Raw genomic sequence first — 26,651 nt, forward strand, 5'->3', positions numbered from 1 at the left:
CCCCAGGGATGTTACCCAACCCTCCAGAACTCAGCTCTCTTGTAAACTAGGTAAGATGTGGGGGCATTTTCAGGACTTGGAGTTGCTCTGGGTGGTGCTGCAGGGACGGATGCTGGACATTGTGTGTCCTGCCATGGCCCACTGGGTAGGCTGGGGGAGAGTGTGGGCCACAATGTAGACCACTGTCCGTGTGGGGCAGCAGTGCGCCAAAACATATCCACCAGGTGCAGTGAATGTGCCACGATGATGGAAGAGGTGGTCGATGTGGGAGGAGTGGGGTGGGGGGTAAATGGGGACCTCACATATTTTTTAACATAACATTTAAAAGAAAATAAATAAATAATAAATGAAACAAACAAACAAAAAAAACCCAGGATGCTGCTGACTCCTCCATGGCTTGTGCATGGGTTACAGGAGGCACACAGAAGCACCCAGCACACAGAAGCTAATTTTAAAATGTTGACTCTCCCTCCTCTCTCCTCTTTGCAAAATCAAAAGTGGAAGACATTTGAAAATACACTGGTCAATATATATTTTTTTAATGCTCATCAAACGTTAAATCAAATTATTTCACCTAAAAAGCCATCTTGGAATGTCATTCCATTGCCTAGTCTGCAAGTTTTCATAAATTAAGTCTTCCAGAAAAAAAAAAAAAAAGGAAGACTGCATTAATACATAAATCTGTGAAGGGGAGCCCAGGCTTTCATACAGCTAGGTGAAATTTAATATCAAGGAATTTGCCCGTGTCACATATTACTGTATTTTACGGAATGTGATATCACTCGATACAGTCATAAAGTACATTCCTATCAAAATACACCTGTTATGAACATGACTAACAATTGCCTTATCCCAGAGAGTTTTATTGAAACCACAATGATGGGCACTTTTGAAATAAGTGTCCCCAGCTAATTTTCAGAGGCCTGTCTTCCACAAGAGCTCATACAGTAATTCCACCAGGGTTTTCACGCAAGGTAGAACGAGGAGCTTAAAATGCCTGAAAGAGAGTCATCTCGAGGTCACCAATAATTAAATAGGAGCGAAAGGAACGGAATAAGGAAAATGTGTAATCTTCCCTGGCTCTGAAATAAAAACAGATATTAGCGAGGCAGGGCCTCTGCGGGGAGACGCGATCTCAATCTCCGGGCGGATTCCTTTCAAGCCGGGATGTCTATTTCAAAATACCCATTAAGAGTCTGTGATGGACTTTAATTATGAGAGGTGGAAGATAAGAGCCCAGGGCGCTCCCTCCCGTGGCTCGGGCTGGTTAGGGGCTGCCAGTCACCTCCCCTTCAAAGAGGCCCAAGGTGCAGACGCCACTTTAAAGAGCGCCTGGCCGGGCAGCCCCGCTCTCACCCCACACGTGCTGCTGACAGCTGGGGTGTTCAAACCCCTCGGGGAGCCTGGGAGGTGCTCGGAATGGACCCCTGGCTCAAAGCTGCAATGGTTATCCCGGTGCCCCAGGCAGTGGTTGACCCGGGTCCCGGCTTCTCATTCCTCAGCCTTTGGGGGTCCCCTTCTCCAACGCCACTTACCTCCAGTTTGGGGAGGTTGATACAATGCCCCATAAGCTAAGAGACAGTATATACACACCCAAGGACGTAAAGGAGGTCCAAAGAACCACGTTCGAATCCTGCCTCCAACACTTCTTGCTGTGTGCTCTTCGGCAAATCACTTAAACCTCTGAGCCTCCGTTTTCTGTCTGTAAAATGGAGCCAAGGATTCCTGCCACCTAAGGGGGTGATCCACCTCAACTGGTAACCCGAGGCCCCTGGTTCCTAACAGGCACCCAGTAATACCCCTTCCCCAACAGGAAGGCAGAAGCCCTGCAGTCGGCGCTGACCGCCTCCTAGCAAACAACGCCCTTCCCCGCCCCACAGAGGAGCCCGCTGGCCAGGCCAGCTGAGAAAGAAAAGTGGTAAATAATTCAGAGGCACTAACATCAAGTCTGACGTAGGGATAAAAATAGGTACAAGACACACCCTCCTCCTGTTTTCATGACGGCAACCTCGGCTGGCGTAGGCAGGGGAGGGGCTGGGGGTCGGGATGGAGGGGCTGGCTCGGGTCTGGGGCCGGGCGGCCTGGGAGCTCAGCGGGCTTCTGTGCTGGCTCTTCTCATTCTCATCTTCATACAAAGGCAAGTGTCTGCTCCGCACCTCTGAATTTTACCCCAGCCTTCTGACTGGCTTATTTTAAAATCGACAGCGTGCTCGGGTGGGCCATGGAAGTGGAGGAAATGCTCGACACGCTGCCTTCTGAAGGGGACCGATGACGGGTGGCCCTCCACGACCGCGGGACCCAATCCCAGAGCTCAGGCTGCTCAAAGCGGGAGGCCGGTGGCCTGCCGAGCCTAACCCTGCGCCCTTGACCTGCGTCCCCCGGAAGGAGCGCGCTGTCCCTGAAAGCACAAAATTTGGGAGCACAACGGGAAGAGTCCAAACGGAGATCTAATATTTACTCAGCACCTACTACGTGCCAGGCACTCCGCCAGGTGCTTCGCTTCCGTTACTTCCTTTACCCTCAAAACGAACCCCCAACTTGATGGAGGAAGTTCAAGGACGTCCCCCAGGGTTCCACCAAGGAGTCGGGGTTCAGGCTCAGGGGGTCTGACGCCCAAGCCCGTGCTCCTTCCTTCCCCCACCCATTCCCTGAGAGCAGAGCGCGTGGGAGGAAAAGGGCCTCATGAAATATTCAGCCACATTTGGAGATCCTGCCTCATCCAAGCCGCAGCTGAACGCTTACTCGGGGCTTTTTTATTTTTGCGAGGGAGCTGCATGGAAACAAATTTCCAATCCATACTTAACAAGACAGAGAAAGAGGCCTGTTCTGGCCTGCGCGCCCATGCAGGCAGCCGCGCAGGAGGCGCAGGGGGGGTTAAAGGCGAGGCCACAACCAAACCCGCCGCTTGCTTCCCGGAGCGAGGGCCTCGGGAGAGGCTCTTTGGCAGGGAGAGAAGACGGAACGAAAGACCGGCTCGTAGAGGACGCCTGAGTGGGGGAGAGGAGGAGGGAGTATTAACGATGGTAACTCCCCGTCCTTTTGGAAAGCATGTTCTCACCCCTCAGGTCAGACCCAGAAAGCTGCTTTGCTTTTGAAGCCTGCCCTGCCTCCGCCAGTCAACTCGGTAAGAGCGTCCTTGTTCAGAAGTGTCTACCCTGGATCGGCCGGGTGCTAGAAGCTGGAGTGACGTCAGCACCCTTCACCCTGAAAGCAGGGACTGCTGTCCCCACGTTAAAGAGAGCACTAAGACCAGGAGGCCAAGTCACCCGCCAGAGGTCACACAGCTAGAACAGGGGTCTCGACCGGGAAGGAGTCGCCCCTCCCTGCGGGGCCACCTGGCAAGGTCTGGGGACATCACCGGTCGTCACGGCGTAGGCGGGGAGGGACGCTGGCATCCAGTGGACCGAGGCCAGGGACGGTGCTGCACGTCCTGCAAGCACAGGACTGCCTCGACATCAAAGAGCCATCGAGTCCAAGATGTCAGCGACGCCAGTGGGAGAAACTTTGAGCCCGGATTTAACCTGAGCTCAGTCTTACCTCAAAACTCATTATTTGCAGTACGCGCCCATCTCCTAAGTACCTAGCAGTCTAAAGGACTCTCTCTTTTCTGTCCTGCATGGCACCGCGTCCAGGGTCCAGCTCACTCCACCGGTTCTTGCTGACTGACTAATCACACCTTAAGAGTGGTGCCAGTGAAACGGAGATGTGACACGGGGGCATTTTCGGGACTTGGCGTTGTCCTCAGTGACACTGCAGGGACAGATGCAGGACACGGTATGTCCTGTGATAACCCACTGAATGGACTGGGGGAGAGCGTAAACTACAATGTCAACTATAATCCACGCTGTGCAGCAGTGCTCCAAAATGCACTCAGCAAATGCAATGAATGTACTCACTAATGAAAGAGAGTGTTGATGTGGGAGCAGTGGGGGTTGTGGGAGGAGGGGGTATATGGGAACCTCTTACATTTTTTAGTGTAACATTTTGTGTGATCCGTGGACCTTTAAAAAAGATAATCATAAAAAATTTTTTAAAAAACTTTTTAAAAAAAAAGAAGGGTGCCAAGAGAGGAGCGCCACCCAAGGGATGGAGGACTACGTAAGTGCATCTTCAGAGAGGTCGCGGAGGCCAGCGTCCCACCCACTGCGGGAAGGTTCTCCTCAGCTCCTCCCGCAGGCAGTCCAGGGCTAGGCAGGACGTTCTCCCAGAAGCTTGCTGGCCTTCTCCACCCAGCCCCAGGCCACCCCAGCCTCAGCCGCCCTCGGCGAGAGACTGCTGCTTGGCTTCCGAGGAGCCGGCCCTGACACCCACCCACGTCCTCCTGAGTGCCGGTGTGTGAGGGAGGAAGACACAGAGGGAGCCTGTCTGATACAGGTGGAACGCTGGCTCTGGGGAGCGGGTGTGGCTCAAGCAGGCGAGCGCCCGCTCCCCACAGGGGAGGTTCCGGGTTCCCGTCCCAGTGCCTCCTAGAAAACAAAAAATAAAAACAAGCAAACAAGCCAAAAACTGAACTCAGAGGAGCTGCTGTGGCTCCGAGGCTGAGCTCTGGCCTCATACGTACGAGGTCCCAGCTTCAATGATGGCTCTAGGACCTCAGAAAACAAAAAAAACAAAAACTGGCTTCTTCGCTCACCCAGCCGGTAGTGGAGCAAAACAGGTCCTGCCTGGCGGGGCTGCTATGTTCAGCACACAGTAGGGCCTCAACTGGTCTAACTAAAGGTCATGGACCTGGTTCCACACTCGTTGACATCTTCTGGCCTTGCCCGCGTCACACTCCTCTTTTCGGCCTCTGCCTCCCTGACTCTGAGGTCCACTTCTGAACACGAAAAATTTTAATCCCTTGATCATCAAGGGGACAGGGAACAGAGATGGGCGACAGCAACAAATCAAGAGATGACAACCCCATGGGTTACCACGGCAACGTTTTAACTTGAGAAGTTGAATTATACGTGCGTGCGCACACATGACTGAACGTGGGACCCTAGAACAGGCTTTGGTGCCTGGAGACCGTCATCCCAAAAAACGGAATCTCCCGCCTTCCTCCCTGCCTTCTGGGGTAGGGTGTGAAAGAACGTTCTCCTCCCAGGAACCCAAAATAATTCCCGACTGGAGGCTCCATTCCTCGGCCAGGCGGATGCCGAGAGACGCCAGACGTCTCTCTGAAGAGGCTCAGGGTGACAATCCAGAGACATCGGAAGGTGCTGCATAGGCTGCTCCTGCCACAGAGGGGGCTGGGGAGCCCCCCACCCTTCCCACGTGAACCTACCAGAAACAGCTCATTTGCTTTCGAGTCCAGAGGACCTGTGAGGACCCTGGACCCCCACTGGAGTCCTCTCCTGGACTGGAGGCCTCTCCCGGCCCTCTTTGCTCTTCTGGAAAATGGGACTAACAAGACCTCCTCTCATGCAGCTCCTTCTCGAGACTAAAGGAGGTAACACATGCCTCGAGCCTCACACAGCTCAGCAAGGGATTACCAAGAGCCCCCTACTCCAGACACTGCTGGGGGACCCGGGCTCACCCCCACCAACAAGAGACAGGGACCCCTGCGCAGTGGACGCTGACGGCGGTCAACAAGCAGAGTATAAGTAAGTAAGTAAACTAGACGGTGTGTCCTTGACTTCACCCAGCCCCTTCAGCATACTCTTACGACAGCAGCCAGAGGGGGCCTGTTAAAATCATAAAACCTACTGTGAAAAAATATATATATATAGTGAAAAGAAAAAGAAAAAAAAAAGGGAAAAAGAAAAAGGAAAAAAATCCTAAAAGAGTTCTTTGTACTCTGGAAAGGAGAAAATGGACAGCAGGGTAGGGAGGCGGGCACGCTGGGGGCAAGGAGGCGGTGCTACGACGGTAACAGGTGGTCATGGGGTGACGCTGAGCAAGACGAGGAGGTCGGCAGGGCCCGCAGAGGCAGCCCTGGCACAGAAGTGGGCCTGCCCCGCTCCAGGACACTCGGGGGCCAGTGTGGCCACAGCAGAGCGGGCAAGGGGTGAGGGGCAGGAGGGGGTCTGGGACTGAAAGGGCCATGCGGTGACAGAGGAGGGTCCTGTAGGGCGGGTGAGGACTCTGGCCTCAACCCTGAGGCAAACGGGAACCTTCTTGAGCTGTTTGGAGCAGAGGAGTCTCAGGACCTGGTTTGTGCCCTGGCCAGAACATTCTGGCTGCTGTGTTTAGAATCAACTGGAAGGTGGTAAGAGCGAGAAGCAGAAAGCCCAGTGAGGAGCTTCCTGCAATCATCAGCGTGGAGGAAGCAGTGGAGATGGTGACAAGGGGGCCAACGCTGGATCTGCTTTGAAGGATTTCCTGAGGGCTACAGCTATAAGGTATGAGAATAAAAAACACAGTTGGGGGGGACAGATGTGGCTCAAGCAGTTGGGCATCTGCCTCCCACACGGGAGTTCCAGACTCAGTTTCCCCTAAAGACAATGAATAAGACAGCAAGCTGAGGCAAAGGCCTGGTGTGGTGAGCGGACGCAACAAGATGACGGAACAAGTGGTTGCAACAAGGAGATACAACGAAAGACACAACAAGCAGGGAGCAGATGTGGCTCAAGCGATTGGGTGCCTCTCTCCCAAATGGGGAGGTGCCAGGTTCGGTTCCAGTACATCCTAAAAAGAAGACGAGCAGACACAGAGAGCACACAAGAAACAGACACAGTGAGCAGACAGCGAGCATAAGCAACAAGGGTGGAAGGAGAAATAAGCAAATAAATAAATCTAGAAAAATAGCAAAACATGGCTGAGGCCTATCAACCAGAAGGACGGAGCTGCCATTAGCTGAGGCAGGACAGCAGGGAGAGCAGGTTTGCGGGGGGGGGGGGGGGGGGGGATCAGTTTTGGGCATGTGAAGTTTGAGAGGACTTTTTAGATGACTGAAGGAGAAATTTCAAGGAGACAGCTGGAGACACGGGTCCAGTGTGGAAGACTCTGTGAGGACCTTTCTCCCGCCTCGTCCCTGCTCTGTCAAGTGCATATGGCCTCACAGATGCAGGAGGCAAAACGGGACCAGCTCCAGCCTGTGGACGCAGTGACCATCTCAGCCCGGGTGGTGCGTCTCAACACGCACTGGCCAGGAGCAGGGGTGTGGATGGGGAACACCTGCTGTGGGGTCCCCAGTGGTGCCCTGAGGACTCCTACTGAGTGACCATCTCTGCTACTCCTCATGTATAAGGGAATGATCTAACCCCTACCAGACTGGAGAGAACATCAAAACTGGTTCAGGGAGTGGGTGTAGCTCCATGGTTGAGCGCCCATCTCCTACGTACAAGGTCCTGGGTTCAGTTTCTTGTACCTCCCAAAAATATAAAAAATAAGGATGTTGGCAAGTGGACTTGGCTCAACGGATAGAACGCCTGCCTACCACATGGGAGGTCTGCAGTTCAGACCCCGGGCCTCCTTGACCCGTGTAGAGCAGGCCCACGCACAGTGCTGATGCACACAAGGAGTGCCATGCCATGCGGGCGGTGTCCCCCGCATAGGGGAGCCCCACGTGCAAGGAGTGCGCCCCATAAGGAGAGCCGCCCAGTGTGAAAGAAAGTGCAGCCTGCCCAGGAATGGGGCCGCCCACATGGAGAGCTGACACATCAAGATGACGCAACAAAAAGAAACACAGATTCTCCGGCTGCTGACAAGAATAGAAGCAGACACAGAAGAACACACAGCAAATGGACACAGAGAGCAGACAACTGGGGGGAGAAGGGAGAAAAATAAATAAAAATAAAATAAATAAGTCTTTAAAATAATAAATATGTTGCTTAATAAATAAAATACATTTTTAATTGGTTCAATCCTTCCAGATGGCCATTTAGTAATACAAATCAAAAGCCCTGAAGAACTGCGTAATCTCTGACCTAGTAATTTGAAGTGAAGAAATTGTATTGAAAGAAAGAAACAGGACAGCACTTGAAAATGTTATTCTCATCATTATTTATAGTGGTGAAAAACTAGAAACAATAATAAGAAATTGGTTAAATAAACAATGGTATATCCTTATGACAGAATACTACATAAGTATTAAAAGTCACATTGGAGAGAAAGCTTAATGACATTGGGAAGTGATAGTGATAGGTTAAGATTACAAAACACTGTATACAATCTGCTTCAAATGGTGTGTGTGTGTATAGATAAGACTCTGGAAACAATTCTGGAGAGAAAACTAAAATGTTAGAAGGGGCAACTTCTGCATGGAGGATTACAGGTTATTTTCATTTGTTCTCTGGGTAATCATATATATTCCACATTTTCTATCATTTATATGTATTATTGTTGTAATTGGGGAAAAAACACATAAAATATGATAAATGTTACAAAATTTCCAAACTATTAGTTTTTCTTGTAATAAAAGTTGCCACTTATTCCACAGTGTGCCATGAGGCTTAATGATTTAATGGGTCTGAGGATCAGAAAGAAGCCTGGAATTGAAATCTTTCTGGGGCATGATGATCATGGCTACTATCGCCCACTACAACTGCCACCACCGCGACTATCACCACACTGACACACAACAGAGCAACAGATCCGCAGGCTCCAGTCGCTCAACGACAGGCTGCATCTGTTCCTCCTGAACTTGGGGAGACGAGAAAGCAGAAGCAGAAAGGAGCATCGGGGCTAAACGCCTTGCTACATAAGCAAAGTGTAAGGGAACACGGCATCCTTGACACCTCCCGGCAGCTTCTTAGAAATGCAGACTCTCAGGCCCGGCCTGCACGGAATGAATCAGAGCCTGCATGTCAATCACTCCCTGGGCTGTGCCTATTCACCTTAGGTTTGAAAAGCCCTGCCTGCTCTGGAGATGGCTAAAAGGGCAAACCGAGTAAAAGGGTTTTTCAACCAAATATTAAATCTCTAAAATCACCCCAAGCCAAGCCATCCATCCACAGGTGGAGAGCCTCCAGGCCCCGGGGCACGGTCCATCTCAGGCCCAGACCCTGGAAAACTACACTCTCTGATGAGCATTTTACAGGACGCCCTCTTCCACCGAGGGAAGCCTGAGGCCTCACTGGCTGGGTAAGAGGGCCAGGCATGAATGGTTAGTAGTCCTCAGCCCGAAGAAAGCCTAAAAGGAGCAAAACTAGGCCAAAAGCATCTCCAAGGGAGGACCGGGCCTCTTCCAGTACCAAGAAGGCAGCTGCTTTGGAATGAGGGCAGGACAGGAGGAGTGAGAAGGTGCAACTTCGATGCAGGTGCCTCAGACTGTCAGCAAGGGGCGGGGGGGGGGGGGGGGGGGGGAGGGGGGGGGCAGGAGCAGCCTTGATTCTCATAAACATGGTCACGTGGTGCAGATAAATTGGGTCGCTCACCTCAGACATAAATTATTCAATAGGCAATCCCTCACCGTGTCTTCGAAGAGGGGAGTGAACTAACATGAAACGAGGCTCTACTCTATGCCCCATTTCTCAACCCCGGCTGCACCTCAGAACCACCTGGCAAGCTGGACAAATATCCGCTGCCTGGCTCCTGCCCCAGAGACGTTCTACCACACCCTGCGGTGGGAGCCAGAGCCCACATCTTCTGCAAAAGCTCCCCAGATGATTCTAATGCATAGTCGGGGTTGAGAGCCACTGCACTGGGACTGTAAGTCCAGAACCTAACAGCACCCAAAAAAGGCAGGTGGAGAATCATTCGTGTTTGTCAGATGAGCAGCCGGTGCAAGGAGGCAGAGACGGAGCTAAAATTGGAAACAAGCTCTGCTGCTCTAAATCGAGAGTCCTTTGAATTTTCTGCTTCCATAGACAAACGTCCAGGCTCAGAAGGCAGGGATGCCAGGAGTCCCCTCAGAGTCTGGCCTTTAAAAACCTGGAGGAGGCTCCTTCCACACACGCGTGCGCACACCACTGTACTGCATCGACAGTTCACTCGAGACTACGGGAGCAAAATCCAGAGGATCAGAACTCAGTGGCCAGGGAGCGAACACAAAAAATAGCCATGCCCAGGGCGACCCTTTCCATGTAGGACACTGCACAGGCCCTATACGAACTATCTCATCAGTCCCATCACAGCCCTCTGCAGTAGAGACATCTAATTTTCATTTTACAAATGAGAAAATTACAGAGGCTCAGGAAAACAAAGTAACTTACTTGAATTTCATACAGCTACTGAGTGGCCAAGCAGGGAATTCAACCCAAACGCTGGTGGCGTTGTTCCACTGTTGGACACGGCCCTGGGAAGCACTTTACTAAACTGCACTATCTGTACGGGAGAACCGGAGCAGGAGAGAAAGAGCAACCCGGGACTTAGCTGTACCTCAAGAAATTCCTTCGCAGGCTCTGGAAATAATGACGTGGGTCCAACGACGACACTGGCTTACAAAACGATCACGGACACTCTTTCACGATAATCCCACCGACAACCTTGCCAAATACTTGTCATTCATCCCTGTTTTACAGATCAGGAGAGCAAGCCTGGAGACAGTAAGTAATTTGTCCAAGATGGAAATGTTAGAACTGGGAATTCGGGCCGACTCCAAATTCAACACCTCTTTCAAGCTGCCAAGAGGTAGGGCAGGAAGGAGACTTTTCAAGATGACCAAAAGCGGCCCTGGGTCCAGAACAGGGCCCTTAGGCTCGGCCTCCCCACTGCGGCCATTCAGCAGCTCAGGGCTACTTCCTTAGACAGGCAAGGGTGTCGGTGCGAGGCTTTGGTGGACACCAGGGAATTCTGTCCTTAAATGGAACCTCCTGTGAACCTTGGAGTAGATCAGATCAGCTACGGGCCACCCAATGAGACCGGTCCAGTGGGGCTGATCCAAGGGGAGTCCTAATCCTCTTACTAGAGTCCTTTATAGAACAGAGGCATAAGAGCCTCAGGCACAAGGGAAAAGCTGTAGACAGAGAGGAATCCAGAAACAGAGAGAAGGCCCCAGGGACCAGAAGCTGGAATCCACAGGACACACAGGCAGAGAGGAAGCCACTGAGCCTGAAGCTGAAGGAGCTGAGGCTGGAGGAGAGGGGAGAGGTGAGCGGACGCCACCACGCACCTGACCACCTACGGCTGCACCTCTTGATGATTGCACCTCAGAACTGTGAGCTTTTAACCTAATAAATCCCTCTTGTAAAAGCCAATGCATTTCTGGTGTATTGTATCGGCAGCACGGAGCAAACTGAAACAGGACGTTTTGGTCTTAGTAATTTCAACCTGCAAAATAGGAACGTCCACTTTCTCTTGGAAGGGACAAGCAGCAAGCCTGGGAAATAAAGAGTGATTTACGCGCATTCTAACGCAGCATATACCAGGCAAATCAACAAATAAAATAAAATGGCCCAGGGGAAAGCCGAGCGTCCACACCTAACCCCAGAGAGCAGAATGCCCAGGACTTGGAGTTAGGCAGATATCCCTCCCTGGCCCGTTCTGCCTTGGGACAGGGGTCGCGGCACTTAACCATGTGACGCCTCCAATTCCTCATGTGCAAAGTGAGCGCTCTCAAGAGACTTTCCCAGGGATTGAATGAGGATGTTCTAGATGGCACCGCATGCCAGGCACTGGAGCCGTTTACATCTTTATTTACCTGAATGTGCCAGATGTTCTCCCAAAGCGAGCACTCAATCCTCACAGCCACGTGGTACGGAGCAGCTTCCGCTGCAGTCCCACGTTTACAGATGAGGACCTGAAGCTCAGAAGAGGTGCCTGAGATGACACGGCAAGGAGGTGACGAGGCAGGCGCTGAACCTTATGCTTTCGGGCTCCAAAGCTGATACTCTTCTCAGCACCCCACACTGCTCAGAGTACAGGTAGAAAGTGGACTTAAGTGGCCAGAAAGAGGAATTAAGGTTTGATGCTAGGAAGTACTCCTAGAATGGATAATCCGAAAGTTCCACACTCGCTAGGAAAGACCGATTAGGAGCAGCTGTGAGTCTGATTGCACAACAGAACAGGGAGCACATGGAACCCTGGCGGGACAGGCAGATGCCAATCACTTTAGATTTAGTTTAAAATAAAAATAAAGGGAAACGGACTTTGGCCCAGTGGTTAGGGCATCCGTCTACCATATGGGAAGTCCGCGGTTCAAACCCCGGGCCTCCTTGACCCGTGTGGAGCTGGCCCATGCGCAGTGCTGATGCGCGCAAGGAGTGCCGTGCCACGTGCGGGAGCCCCACGCGCAAGGAGTGCGCCCGTAAGGAAAAGCCGCCCAGCGTGAAAAGAAAGTGCAGCCTGCCCAGGAAAGGCGCCGCCCACACTTCCCGAGCCACTGACGACAACAGAAGCGGACAAAGAAACAAGACGCAGCAAATAGACACAGAGAACAGACAACCAGGGGAGGGGGGTAATTAAATAAATAAATAAATCTTTAAAAAAAAAACAACAATAAAACAATAAAACACAAACCTTAATAAAGCAAAGCAATCCTCCATGAATTATCAAAACCTCCATTAGGTCAAAGGACACTAGTCTTAATACTCTATTCCCTTTTTGTCCTGCTTCAACAAATGTCTACTTTAAACATATATTTGGTATTTAAGAGTATAGCACTTAGCATCCTTTCCTTAAACATGCTTTTTATTGTGGTATTTTCCCATGGTACAAAAACATTTTAAAAAACAACCTTTACTATTTATATATTATTGAACTGTCTGGCTATGTCAAACTTTACGATTCCAATACAATTGCTTGCCATTCTTTCTCACTATTATAAATAACAGTGCAATGAACATTTTTGTTCTCAAATCTTTTCTGCCCATCTCTGATTATTTTCTTTGGCTAGATTCCTAGAATTGGAATACCGGATTAAAGAGAGTAAGTGTTTCTAGGACTACTAACAGTTACTGCCAAATTGCTTTCCTAAAAGGGTGCATTAATTTGCATTTTCTCCAGCAGTAAAGGAGAGCACCTGTCTCCTAACACCTTCTCCAGGATCCAACATCATTTTAAAAATAATCTTGGCTAATAAGGGAAGGGAAAAACAGTAGCATGAACCTGCAAAGACGCACAGCATGTTTAAATAACCTGCATCAAGTCACACAACTGGAATGGGGCAGAACTGGGATCTGAACTCAAGTCACTTAGCTCCAAGAGTTGGGTACCTACTGCATAACCATGACACCACAGCACTTCGCCCAGTGTGGGTTAGATGGTAGTTGCCACGTGCCAGTCATTGTTTTAGGGGCTTTTACATGAGAGCTCCAGGAGGACAAGGATCTTTGTATTCGTCTCTGATTATCTCTAGCTTCTAGAGCAAGCCAATAGAGCTTTCTGTGCTGATGGAAATGTTCACTGAGTTGTCCAAAACAGTAGCCATATGGCTACTGAACACTTGAAATGCGGCTCTGAGTGCAGCTGAGGAATTTAATTATTCATTTTATTTAATTTTTCAAAATTTTTAGGAGGTACTGGGGATTGAACCCAGGACCTTGTACATGGGAAACGGGTGCTCAAACCACTGAGCTACACCCACTCCCCCACTTAATTTTAATTAAATTTGATTTATAGTGTGACTACTGGCTATATATTACACAGCAAAACTTTATAATATCTAGCACACCACCCAATAAATGTTTGTTAAAGGCTGAATTAAAATAATCTCCTAGTCCCACCTACCTCTACCTGACTTCTTGCAGAGGCAGAAGTTTGCCTCTTCCCATCTTGTGTCCATTTGTTCTCTTGGAGGCAGGGTTAACGCTATTTATCTGCCTTGTGGGGGTGATACGTGGATCAGCTAATTAATGTTTGCAAAGAACTGCATTGCTGGCTGGTTCTCAGCATAATTGCACGTTAATAAAACGTTAAAAGGACCAGTTCTCATCCAGAGGCCAAAGCAGGGCTGGGTTTATTTAGTAAAAAGCTGGTTTCTCTGGCTACATCCTGTCCTGTGGACCTCATCAATGCAAACTCCTTTCATTTGAAAGTTCCACCAATCAGACGATAACTGAAATTTACCTTCGCAATGGCTTTAGTGTCACAGTTTGATGAGTAAATTAATAACATAAACAAGATTGGGGAGGGCGGGTATTTAACCAACTTGAACAAATTGCTTTTAAGCTCTTAAGCACTTTAATTGCTCGCATGATAATGATGCAAATTTTTAAATGTCTTGATCCACTCTCGAAGCAGGCCCAGTAAAAGGACCTCTGAAGAAAAACACTTTACGAAGCACTCAGTTTTAATTACACAGCACTCTAGAAAGTTACAAAGTTGTAATTCTGGTAAGAGCAAGGGCTGGGCAGCCAGATGGTCAAATGCCAGCCCTAACTGTGTGCCCCTGGGCAAAAGTCTTTGCCTTCCCGAGAGTCAGTTTCCTCGTCTGGGCCATGGGAAGAAGAGCGGTGACCTGGTAAAGAGGCGGGGAGTAGCGAACAAATGCAGTCTGCCACAGCGAAGGCACTGGGTACCTCTCTGTTCTAGTCTCAGCCCATTCTTCCTCCGCCTCGACCCCCGCGGGACAGGAGCATGCCCAGGCTACCTGCGGAAGGGACGATGCCAGGTCTCCGCCTCCAAAGGGAAAGAATGGACACAGGCCTTGACATCTGTGCTTTAAATTGCGCAGCTCTACCAAAACAAGGCAGCTCCCGCTGATGTCCTGTGGTCATGATTATGACTTTCCGAAATAATGCCATAGCAGGACGGGGCTTGACACCGTGCCACTCCAAGCAGGCACCAGGAGCCAGCAGCAGGCCAACGCCTGAGCGCTGGGGAGCAGGGCAGGATCTGAGGCTCTAGCCCAGATCTACTGAATCAGAATCCGCATTTTTGCAAGACCCCCGGGTGATCTGTGCGTGTGTTGTGACTATTTGAGAAGGACTAGCTTACAAACATTGAATCCACTCTCCTCTCCCAGCTCTCTCTGATAGAGAGGGAACCTGATGCCAAAAATGGGCAAGTATTTTTTCCCAAAGCCCTACATGTATCAAGGGCAACCCCTTTTCTGGACTTTCGAGGGGCTTAAGACTGACTTTTCGAAATCAACAGTTAACCCCACAGCAAGAAAAATGACCTTTTAGGAGAAAAACACTCTTAAAAAACAATGTTCCTGAGGATTTAACGAGTCGTCGATTGTATCTGACACCCTTCTCCACCGCAGACAGGGGCTCTAGCAGCACGACTCTCCCACAGAGCAGGAGCAGGCTCCAGGGGAGGGGACCCTGCTCCATTCACGTCCTGTTTCCTTTCGGTTTTCCAAATGAAACAAAAGCAGCGATGTGATGGTCAGAACGGGACAAAGGACAAAAGCATTCCCTCCCCTTCCCCAGTGAAACCGGAGTGGTGTAAGTATCAAAGGCAGCACCTCGACTCCAGGCTGAATTCAGGACCCGGGACCCGCAGAGCCGGTTTCGTCCTGGGGTGACCGACCGACCGCCCAACAACCCTAGATGACCCCTCCGCCCCATCCAGAGAACTCCTCACAGCTCCTCCTCAGCCAGGGGACACCTTGGAAATGGGGGAGGGGGGAGTTTGTCATCAGAATCACACAAGTCATCCAACCACAGGGAGCACGGCTTTTTGGGGTCCCCGAAAGTAGAGGAGAGAGACTGACAAATTCACCCTCTGATTGAACTGGACCATGCAGGGACGGAGCGAGGGGCTCAACAACTTCCACTGTGGAAACAAGTAGGCATGGGATGGATTGATTTACTGTGTCCAGGGACACTGAAGACATTCTGTGGGTTGATGTTCCCAGTACAGTGCCATGCAGCAGGTGGGATCCGCTTTCTGCATGGTAGAGTGTCAACTCTTTCCTTTGTGCAATCTCCTTGGCCAGCAAACCAAGAGACAATGTGGGGAATCCACCACCTCAGCCAACTGTGGAAGAGGCACGCACTTCTCCCCGGAACTGTTTGTCATTCCCGTGAAGCGAACCCCACCCGCAATGCCCGGGAACATATTTACATATTTCAGCTCCACTGCTGGCTGAAGCACTGGGGAAAGGGAGGATTCGAAGACAGCTAGGGAAGAAAAAAATGTTCTTGGAAAAGGATTTGCCTATCAGCTCAGCAGAAGGGCTCCAAGTTATGCAAATCCCATGCCTGAGGTTTGACTGTCACCCTTACCTCTCTTTGCCACCTCAGCTCCCAATCCTATAAAGTTTTGCAAGCTAAAGCCATATTCTGGTTTAAAAGATGAAGTAGAAATTACAATGTACCCTAGTGCTTTTAATGTGTGACAGAAACCTTAGCATGCTATATGCCTGCAACCCTACAATTCTACTTTCTAGGAATCTATCTTAAGGAAATATTAAAATTGCACAGTATGTATAAGGATGGCACAACAACTGTTATGATGATGATGATGATGATGATGGTGGTGGTGGTGATAACTGGAATAAACAGTAAGTTTTTCAAAAATGAGAACTGGTTAAAGTATACCATATGGAAACAGGGTACCATGTGGCCATTAAAAATGCTGCCATAGTGAGCAGAAAAGTTAAAACATGGAAAAATTCACATGCTTTATCATTAAATAAAGATAAGATTCAAAACATAACTATGATCTCACTTGGCATTAATAAAGCAAAGTCACAAGGTACAACCCAATACGTGGTCGGGTGAATCTTATTTTTTTTGCTTTTCACTACATTGTCTAAATTTGCTACAGTGGCCATGTATTGTTTTGCTAATGAGAATAAAGATAATAAAACTTGGAAAAATCAGTTTAAAAAGTATAAATACATAACCCACAGAGAACATATATACATAAGCATATATATTTAACCCCTTTAATTAGAAGTTTCCTGATGGAAAACTGTAAATTCAGAGATCCACGTTTGCTTGGTTCCCTAGGAATGGGTAAATGTTCTGTTCAAAGCAGCTCCCAGAGCAGTGTGCCATGGCAAAGCAAAGACAGAGGAAATCAGCTTTCAGTTATAATAAGCCAGGCTGACAGACCATGTAAGAAGGCAGGTAAGAATCTACCCCCTTAAATCTGAAATTGACATTGACTTACCCTGCTAGGCTCCTGTAATCAAGTCTGCAAGGAGGTGATTTAAATCCCATTGTTCCACGGTTTCAGTTTTTAGATTTATGGATGTGGGAGAATGTAATGGGATGGGATCTACAGAAAGCTTGGGGCCGGGGCAGAATAGCTGTTTGTTAGAAAGGGAACTCAGTAACCAAGTAAGAATTTGCACTGCTCTGTGGTTATCCAATCTCATCTTCCTCCAACCTCTACCACAGTTAAAGAATGTGGGTTGGCATCTGGAATTTACCCCTTGACTGTGTTGAACAACAATCTTTAAATTCCTAACCACCTTCCTTGCTATTCCTAACTTTAGATCTGGACATGTCAGGTTATGCAACAAGCCAATCTGTACGAGGATGTAATTCTGTCAGAAAAAGGGACCAACCAAGCAGAAATGCTAACAAAACTGGAAATGACTTTTCTAAGAAAAGAAAGATATTTTTGTTCCAAGCATTTCAGCTGGTTTTAAATAGACTTTGGATGCCACGTTGCTGGTTCTTTTTGGGCTCTTGGTTTCCCTGCCCAAACTAATGCCAGAGCCCGCACGAGTGCCTGAGGTTTTATGGACATTATCCTTAGAAAATATGTAAACTAGACAATGCCATCCCCTTTGACAGGTGAGGGAACTGAGGCTGCAAAGGGAACGCGCCTAAGCCCAGCACAGCTCTGATTCCAACCCAACAAGCTAAGGGGATGAAATCACATCCACTCAATTTACTGCCACAAAACCAAGAAAGGTGCTTGTACCACACAGAGTCAGGTATTCTGGGAAGAAGATTCCTTGGAAACTCAAACTCCAACACCCAGGCTTCTGCAGGAACACGCGCTGGGAGGAGAGTCCACGACTTCATATTCCAGACCTTTCCATTTGCTGTCAACTGTCTCCTGATGGCTCTTGAGGCCGAGCAGCACAGGGGCCGAGGCCCACCCTTCTGCCCCGTCCTCCAGTGCAGGAGTTTTACTGGCCCCGCTGCACTCTCTCCCACAAAGTGGGGCCTTGCTGAGAAGAGGATGCCAGCACCAAGAATCCCAGAAACCTCTCTAGCAGGTTTCCATGCGGGACACCTTCCCTCCTCCAAAGACGGCGAGTCCTCCTGCCCGCACCCTCAAAGGCGCATGCTGGGAAGAAAGCCTTGCCCGAAGCAGCGCCCTAAAACCAAGCCAACGCCCGTGTCCTGCCTTCAAGAATCCAGGGACATGCAATTCCCTCGTCACCAGGACCTACTGCTCGCATGGCACCCCTGGGAGGGGACAGTCACCCCTAAGAAATCAGCTCCCACAGTCCAAGTTGGAGAATTCTTACAACTCCTCCGAAGAGGGGAATCCCGTTTTTGCGCCACTTCCGGGCCGAAATCTCCCCTCCCTAAATCACACATACCCACGCCGAAAACTTGCTCCCACCGCAGCCACCTGTGAAAAAAACTCTCCAAACTTGGGCGAGGAAAGCCCCTGGGCCAAAGGCGGGCGACAAGATGCTCAGGCTCGCACCCGGCGTGGCGGGGCGGGGCAGGGGGGACCGCGTGCGGGCGCGCGGGGCGGGGGCGGGCGCGGGGCGCGGGGCGGGAGCGGGGCGGCGGCGGTGCTAGGCGCTAGGTGGGGCGGGGGCGCGGCGGTCCCGCCAGGTGTCCCGCCCGAGGCCCCGCCCACCCGGCTGCCCGGCCCTGCTCCCGCCGCGGCTGCGTCCCGTTGGTGCCCACGGCCCGGACACCCCGCAGGCGTCGACTGAGCGCGCGCGGGGCCCGCGGCCCACGTGGAAGGCGGCGAGGACTGCCAGGCCGACTCCGGGAGCCCGGGAGCCGGCGCGGGGAGAGGGCGGCGTCTGGCCGCCGGAGCGGGGACGCGCGACCCTCCGCGCCCGGGAACAGGTTGCAGCGAGGCGCAGGCCCCTCCTCGGAGCCGCCGGGTCACGACCCGCCGCCCGCCCTGCCCGAGGCGCGACCCCGCCCCGCCCGCACTCCCCCGGCGCCCGCCTCCTCCCCCGACCCCTGCGGCGGAGCTGGAGGCCCTGGCGGAGGGGCTCGAGGCGCCCCCGGCAAGGTCGCGGCGCGCCCGGCTCCCCGGGCTGCTCCCCGCCGCGCACTGGCGCTGCCATCGCATTGTTGAGGATCACGGCGGCGGCAGGAAACCCGCACGGCCGCTCGGGTCTGCGCCAGGGAGGGTTTGCTTCACCACGCAGGCAGACCCCGGCTTCCACCCGGAGGGGGTTCGGCAAGTCGGGACTCTGGGATGTGGCCAAACCCAAACACTCCCCACCCACCCACCGCGCCACCTGCGGCGGTGGGGAGCGGTCCTGGCCCCTGCGCCCCCGGACTGGAGCGTTCCGCACGGCACTGACAGGTCTGGGGCGCTTTATCCCTCTACAGGCGAAAAACAAGATTTAGAAACACTCGACCACTGTGGCTTCTCTACCCAAGCCCAGCGTCGCGCCACAGGCTGCGGCGGCCAAGGGAGGCAGCGAGACGAGACAGCAACGCCACAGAAGCCAACTGCTGTCGGCGCAGGAAGAAGCGAGGGGACGGGGCCATGCCCGGCACCCATCCCCACCCCGTCCCCAGCAGCACCGGGCTGCCCAGGAAAGCAGGATTAGATCCCAGTGGCCGCCCAAGGCGGAGGCCGGCGCTCTGCCTCCTCTCCCCGCCCCATAAAAGGGTGGGCCTGGGTGGCGGGGCCGCCTGAGCAGGCGTCGCAGACAGCTTTCTAAGCACGTGAAGGGCACTGGGTGTGAAAGACGCCGCCGAGGGGTGGGTGAAGGGGCGAGAGAGGCAGAGAAGAGGGGCTTCTCCCAGGCCACAAAGTCAGAAAACGGCGTCGCGGGGCTCTTAAGACCCCATGAATCCCGAGCTCCGACCGGCTCCTCCTCTCCGATAAATCCGGATCCCCCGCCCAGCCGCTGCCTAGGGCACCGGTTCTTCGGGGACGGCAACGTTTCAGCGCCCAGCGCCCATCGCACAAGTGGGCGCCGTGGCGCGAGGCGTCTCCCCGCCCTCGGCCCCGGAGCGGGAGCGTCCCGGTACTTACGTTGCCCAAACCCGCAAACTTTCGGGCCTGTCTTTCGCCAACCGGGCGCTCGCCACGCGTTGCGGGCCGGCGCCGGGGCCGCTTATGTAATTGTCCGCGAGGCTGCTCGGCAGACGTCCCCCGGGGCCGGGCCGCGCGGCTCCGCACGTGGACGCCTCTCTCGCTGGCGCCCCAGGTCGCGAGCGGGCCCCACCGCCGCCCTCTGCACGGCAGGGCGATCTCGCGGGCTAGCCCAACACCCCGGGTGCGCGCAGGGGCCGCCAGCACCCCGGTGGCCTCTCTGCTCCCCGTTCGCTGCGCTGGTGGCTCTCGGAAAGCTGCGTCTCCACAAACCTTCTAGCCGGGGCTGAGGCTTGGGGGGCGGGGGTTGGAGGCCGAGCGGGGGGTCGGGGCGGTTCTGATGCGGGCTCCGCACCCAACCAAGCAATAATACGTTCGTCCGCACGGACCCGGATGCACGAATTGCCTTAATGTCTCGCCCGGAAAGGGGAGCCAGTTTCCAAAGTTGGAGACCACGCAGTTGAATTTCCAGTACTTTCCAACCTCGCTGGAGCGGGGGCAGGGTAAGAGAAGCTGCGGAAAGCCGGCGAAGCCCACCCTACTACTCCGCCAAGGAGGACGCACCAGTTGAATCCCGCCCTCTCTACTCCCCCATCCCCAAGTAGTTGGCGGTGTGTTGCCCGGTTGCGTACACACACACACACACACACACACACACACGGGCACCGCGCCACCACCTTCCCGTCCGCTCCCAGGTAAAGACTGCCTTTTTAAATGGTGAGGAAAATGACTGCGGAGCTCTAGGATCATATTTCGACCCAGAGCGCATTTCCCAAGGCTGGGGGAGGGGGCAGGGTCGGGGTGCGAGCAGTCCCACAACTCGGAGCCCTCGGAGAGTCCCTCCGGCCGCCGCTGCCTCAACTCACTCCGAGGCGAACGTCTACACCGCGGCAGCACGGCCGGCTGCAGAGGGCCCGGGGCTGGGGTCGCGTCTCGCGGTCCTCGGCTCCGGCGGTGGCACGCGCGGGGCCGCGGCGGCCGGCGATCGCGCACGCCGAGCGAGCTGTAGCCCCCGGAGCCCGGCGCCGCCTCGCGGGCACCTCCAGCGGGCGCCGCGGCCCGGAGCCGGGTGGCTCTGCGGGGAGGCTGCGGGCGCCCGGGCTGGGAAGGGTACCTCGGCGAGACCGGTGACCCCGGGGCGCGCCACCGCCCGGCGCCCCGCCGCCCGGAGTCCCGGGCCCGGCGCCCGCCTCCCCGCCCTCCCGCAGCCCTTCCTGCGGGGCCCCGCGGGCTCCGGCGGCTGAGGCTCGTGGCTCCGGGCTGGCTCGCCTCGCCGGCAGCCGGCGCCCCAGCCGCCCTCCCCGCCTTGGCTGGCGCGGGCCAGGGGGTCCGGCGAGCGTCTCCCGGAGCCCTCAGCGTCTGCCCCGACCCTGCCCCGGGCAGCGAGCAGGGAAAGGAGAGGGAGGCGGCGGAGCGCCGCTGCGGTCCCCGGGGCGCTTTTCCGTAGAGCGGATCCCGCCGCCTTACCGTGGCTGCCAGCTGCCACCTCCGGGAACGCGGGCAGGAGAGCGGCGGCAGGGGCTCCTCGGGCTCTCGGCGGCGCGGCTCCTCGGCTCGGCGATCCTGAGCGGGGCCCCCGGGAAGGAGCAGGTCCCGGCTCTGCGCTCAGCTCCGGCGAGACCAACAATAGCTCCCGCGGGCAGCGGAGCCCCAGCGAGCCCGCGGCCGCGTGCGCACGCCCGGCTCCCGCTCCCGGCCGCTCCCGGCCGGCGTCGCCGCCAGCACTGCCGCCCCACATGAAACAGCTGCAATCCCGAGGCTTCTGGGGGGCTCGGGCGGGGGTGCGCGCGCGCGCGGGGCTGAGTGTGTGTGTGTGGTTAAGAGCTCCCCTCCTCTTCCTCCCCTCCCCGCCCGCCTCCGCCCCCCACCCTCGCTCTCCTACACGCAGACGGAGAGGGCGAGCGCGAGAGATGCGCAGACACACACACGCGCGCACACCCAGGTTACATGAATGGGAGGCGGGAGCCAATCGGAGCGGCGCTCGGGCGCGGGGCGCAGGGCCGCAGCGCGGCGCGGGGGGGCGCCACTCAGGAGCGGCGGGGCTCTGCCGGCGCCACCCCACGGCCCCGGCGCTCACCCCAGCCTTCGCGCTCTCCAGTGTCTGCCTCTCTGTCCTTCCCCCCTTGCTCTCCGCTTCTTCCGCCATCTGCTCTCCTTTTTTTCTCGCTTTCTGGAATTCTCCCCGCTCTCAGTTCAGTCTCTCTCGCTCTCCTCTTTTCTGTTACCTTCCTCGCCAGCCCCTTCTCAAACTTTCTCCTTCCTTGTTCTGCACTTTTCTCCACTTCCTCTCCTCTTGCCTTTTGTTCTCCCTCCTCTTCCTCTCCAGTCTCGCTGCAGGCTGGTCCCCTCCCCTCTCCCCTTTGCCTCTCTCTGGTCTCTAGGACCTGTGTCCTCCCTCCTGTCGGTTCCTTCGAGGTCCCCACGCACTCCCAGCACTTTTGCAGAGCCGTGGTTGCTGCAGGACAGCCAGGGGTAATTAAAAGCTGAAAACTGAAGTTCCTTCTTCAGGCACGGGAGAAGCCTGAGAGGCCCTCTTCCTCGGGCAAACCTCCCCCAAACCACGGTAACAGCCCCTGCGTCGTGATAACAACCACGTAAAACACAGCAGCAGGGAACGTGGTCCAAGAGCTTCCTGTCCCTCCTGCGCCTGGATCGTGATTGCCAGCATAATACCAAGTGAAGGGCCTTTTTATAAGATGGGACAGGCAGCTTGGGGGCCGCAAATTGCAAGGGATTTGGAGAGAGAGAGGAGGAATTCCCGTGCCAGCCGGCTGCCTGGAAGCTCTGTGAATGCCGGGCTCGCCACTGCCCCACTCCGCCTCGGTTTTCTCATCTGTAAAACGGGGATATTTACACCTACCTCACCAGTTATGGAGAGGATTAAAAGAAAGAGCTTTGGAAATACAGCACTGGGCATATAGGAAAAGCTCAATGCTCGTTCCCCCCCCCCCCCACCCCCACCCCTTTGAAAAACTCAGCTCTTCTGTTACGTTGTATCTGTATGACCAGCAGTACTTCCGGAAGGAATGCTCATTTCATATAGAAGTGAAACGTAGGGTAGGATATTTTGAAAAGCGTGGGGTGGTCAGGAGACTGCCTAGCCAGTTGCCAGGTGCAGATTATAGAGGCATCAAAGAAAGGAGGACCGGGGACCCTTTCAACCTCTCCTTACTGAGATGTCCTGGAAAGGCAGGGATGAGGGTGGGGGGAGGTGGGAGGCTTTCCTGTCGCTTTCCAATCTCCCTTTGAATTCTTCGGGGTAACTGAACACTGACCAGTGACAAAGCCGCTGGGACTAACTGAAAGGTCAAGCCTCTTTCTTTGGATAGCATTCATCAACGTCGTGCCCTCACTGTGGAGATCAAACACTGGGCATAAGCTGTGATGGGCAGAGTCAGTCCTTCAACAAATGCTTGTTGACCACCTAGTCTGCAGCAGGTGCGGTGTGACAGGCTCTGGGCATTTACTGCCTCGCCAGCTCACAGAGCCGTGACATGTCTCACAAGTGAATAATAGGAAAATAAGTCACATACGCCTTTGGAAATTTGTTTAGTAGACAAAATCCTTTCAAATGGGAAGTCCATGGCAGGGGCCACCCATAATAAAGGGGTCCTCCCAGAGTGAAAATGTTGGACACCACCGATCAGTCGAAGCGCCTCATTTGACAGAGGAGAAACTGAGGCACAGATGCTGAAGTAGTTGGTGAAAGTAGGACGAGACACAAGATGTTTTACATAGGCTCAAAGAACTGCCCCACAATTTTTTGATTAATTTCCAAGGGTGAAAATAGTAACTTTGGAATGGAAACTCCTGGCAGAGTCCTCCTTAATCAAGCGACTGAAGTTAACTTCACCAGGGATGTGACAAAAAGGCAGCACGTGCCTCCTGATGTGCGGCACTGAAGAGGACGTAATGTCACCGCTGTGGCACTCGTGCCAAAGATGAAAAACCTGACTCTAATCATGAGGAAACATCAGACCAAGCCAAACCCCAGGCTCTTCTACAAAGTAACAGGCGTTTATTCTTCAGAATTATCAAAGTTACCAAAGGCAAAGACTCAAGGACAGATCCAGATTAAAGGGAGAGCTTAGTTGTCATGCAACACGTGATCATGGAATTAGTGGGACAATGGGCAACATTTTTTAAATGTCTGTGGATTAGATAATAATATGGTGTGTATCAATGGTACTTTCCTGAATTTTGATACTTACTATGGTTATTTAGGAGGATATCCATGTTTTTAGGAAATACACAACTGAAGTGTTCAGAGGTTTTGGGTGGTTTTTTTTTAATGAGCAAGGCCCGATCCCTGCCTTTGAGGAGAGGCATGGTGTGGTGAGAATTCTGTGAAGGAAAAGGCAGTGTGAGCACAGAAGGATGCCCAACCAAATCCTTGGGGGTAAAGACTTCCTGTAGGAAGTGGTGTTCAAGTGCAATTGTAAAAGCAAGGAAGTAAGCTCTCCCAGGAAAGGAGGGGAGGTGCTTTCTAAATAGGATGTGGTACAAAGACATGGATGAAAGAAAGAGGCTCTCCTTGCAGCAGCAGAGTTGGGTGTGTGTGGGGGGAAGTATCTAGGGTGCAGTCAAGAGCAGTAGGTAGGGTTGGAACCTACAGGGTCCTGAATGAAGCTAAGAGGAGGGGGAGAGTTATTGAAGGCTTTTTAGTAGAGGAGGGATATGATTTGGAGTGTTTTAAAAAGACCATCTGGGGAAGTGCATGTGGCTCAAGCAATTGAGCTCCCACCTACCCCATGGGACGTCCCAGGTTCAGTTCCCAGTGCCTCCTGGAGAAGACAGCAAGCTGATGCAACAAGATGACGCAACAAAGAGACACATAGAGGAAAGACAATGAGAGATACAACAAATCAGGGAGCTGAGGTGGCTCAGGTGACCGAGCACCTCCTTCCCACATGGAAGATCCTCGGTTCGGTGTCTCCTAAAGAGAAGATGAGCAGACACAGAGAGCACACGACAAATGGACACAGAAAGCAGACAGTGAACACAAAACAATGGGGGGGTCCGATAAATAAGTAAAATAAGTCTTTTTTTTTTTTTTTTAAAGAAAAGACCATCTGACAACAGTGTGGATAAATGGACTAGAGCAGGTGGCTTGGGAAGAACCAGGGACAGGAAAAGGTAAGTCATTCAAGTAAGCTAAATCAGTTGCAGGGAGTATGGAGCAGGGAAGAGAGATTTTTGAGAGATCGAGGATGTAAATGGCACGGATTTTGGTCACCAGGTGGGGGTGGGTAAGGAGAATTCTGAGTGGAGGGTGGCACTAGTCATGCTGATGTCAAGAGAACACAAGAGGAAGTGTAGGTTTTAGAGGGGAGGGTCAGGTCTCATTGCCGCCACCTTGTTATCCAGCCTGAGTTCTACTGTGTGGCTGCTCTGTGCCACAGGAAACACCAGCTGTAAAATTCAGTCTAAGACCCTCAAAACGGCCAGCGGCAGGTGTCACCCAGAAGAGTAGACTGTATATGTACATCATTTAATATGGGAAAAATTAAAACAGCCTAAATGGTCAAGTCTGGTAGTAAATGTCAGGGGACCACCTTTATTATGCAGTCATTCTAAAGCATGTTTATGCAGAACTTTTCATGCATGGAAATATGCCAATATTATCATGTAAAATTTTGAAAAAGAATTCAAAATCATTAACTATGTAAAAATTCTTTAGGGAAAAATCTGGAAAAAGTAACCAATATCCACAATGGTTGCCTCTGGGTGAATGGGATTATAAGTAATGTGTACTTTCTTCTTTAAAATTTTTCGATATTTTCTAACTTTCCCTCGGTGAACATTCGTTACTTTTATAATGAAAAATAAGCTGTCACTAAAAAAACAAACACAGGACTGTGACCTCCTCTTCCATTTTATCCCTTTTCAATCCACCTCTCTTGCTCCCCTGAAGAGTTAACTGCCTTCTGAGTTTTATCTTTGAGAGTGAAATAAGGGAGAATTTAACAAGGCAGGGGAAATTATCAGCCGGGCTGGAGATGGGGAGAGGGTGTTCTTTCGCAGGCAGACACCTTCTTGAAGCTGCTGAAACTGTATGTTAAAGAGGTTTGCACTGCCCTTATTGATTCTGTGATATGTTATAAGGAAAAGAAAAACGATAGTGGGGCCAAGCAAATGTGAGTCTTTAAAGGGCAAGTTTTAATTAGGAAATGTATTTATTTGGGGAAAAAAAAATACTTCAGAGTCCAGCAATTATCGGAGACAGGCATTTCAGGCAAGGAGACCCGTAGCAGGCAAAGGGCAAAGCTTCATGCCTGCTGTCTGATACTACATCACGTATGCAAACTGGTTACCTAGGATTTGGGTACCCACTGATAAGTGCCATCCAGCTTTCATGAGCGGAGGCTGAGAAAACTGCCCGCCGGAGGATGTTCTTATTCTTTGCAAAGGTTGCTGGAAATAGCTCCCCTGTTAGAGTCCCTGTGCATCTGGGGTTTTTCTTGTCACAGCAATGTTTACCACAACCTAATAATGACATCTTACAACAGCATAGCCCTTCCACCTTTTCAAAGGGCCTCCGTATCTGTTGATTCACTCAATCCTGCCTCCTCCCCCACCTGGGTTCCCGTCACTTCCACTTTGCAGATTGCAAAGGAGGAATGGAACGGCGGTCCAGAGAGGTTAAAACAGAGGCAGAGCATGACCTAGCACTAAGGAAGGAGCAAGGA

At 52.6% G+C, this 26,651-nt stretch overlaps 1 protein-coding gene across 7 annotated transcripts in view; it reads right to left on the reverse strand.

Moving 5' to 3' along the window:
* Nucleotides 1-21,832, reverse strand: part of TENM4 (teneurin transmembrane protein 4) — an 801,291-nt gene extending 779,459 nt beyond the window's left edge. For 4 of the 7 annotated variants that reach the window (XM_058306055.2, XM_058306053.2, XM_058306050.2 and 1 more), the window contains exon 1: nt 21,430-21,735. The gene's annotated coding sequence lies outside the window, so the exon portion shown is untranslated. Of the gene's footprint in view, nt 1-19,902; nt 20,340-21,429 lie in introns of those variants that run through there. The other 3 variants (XM_058306052.2, XM_058306051.2, XM_058306054.2) reach the window with 3 other exon arrangements.
* Nucleotides 21,833-26,651: the final 4,819 nt, after the last annotated feature.

This window comes from Dasypus novemcinctus, chromosome 10 (genome assembly GCF_030445035.2).
Source record: "Dasypus novemcinctus isolate mDasNov1 chromosome 10, mDasNov1.1.hap2, whole genome shotgun sequence".
Lineage (NCBI taxonomy): Eukaryota > Metazoa > Chordata > Mammalia > Cingulata > Dasypodidae > Dasypus > Dasypus novemcinctus.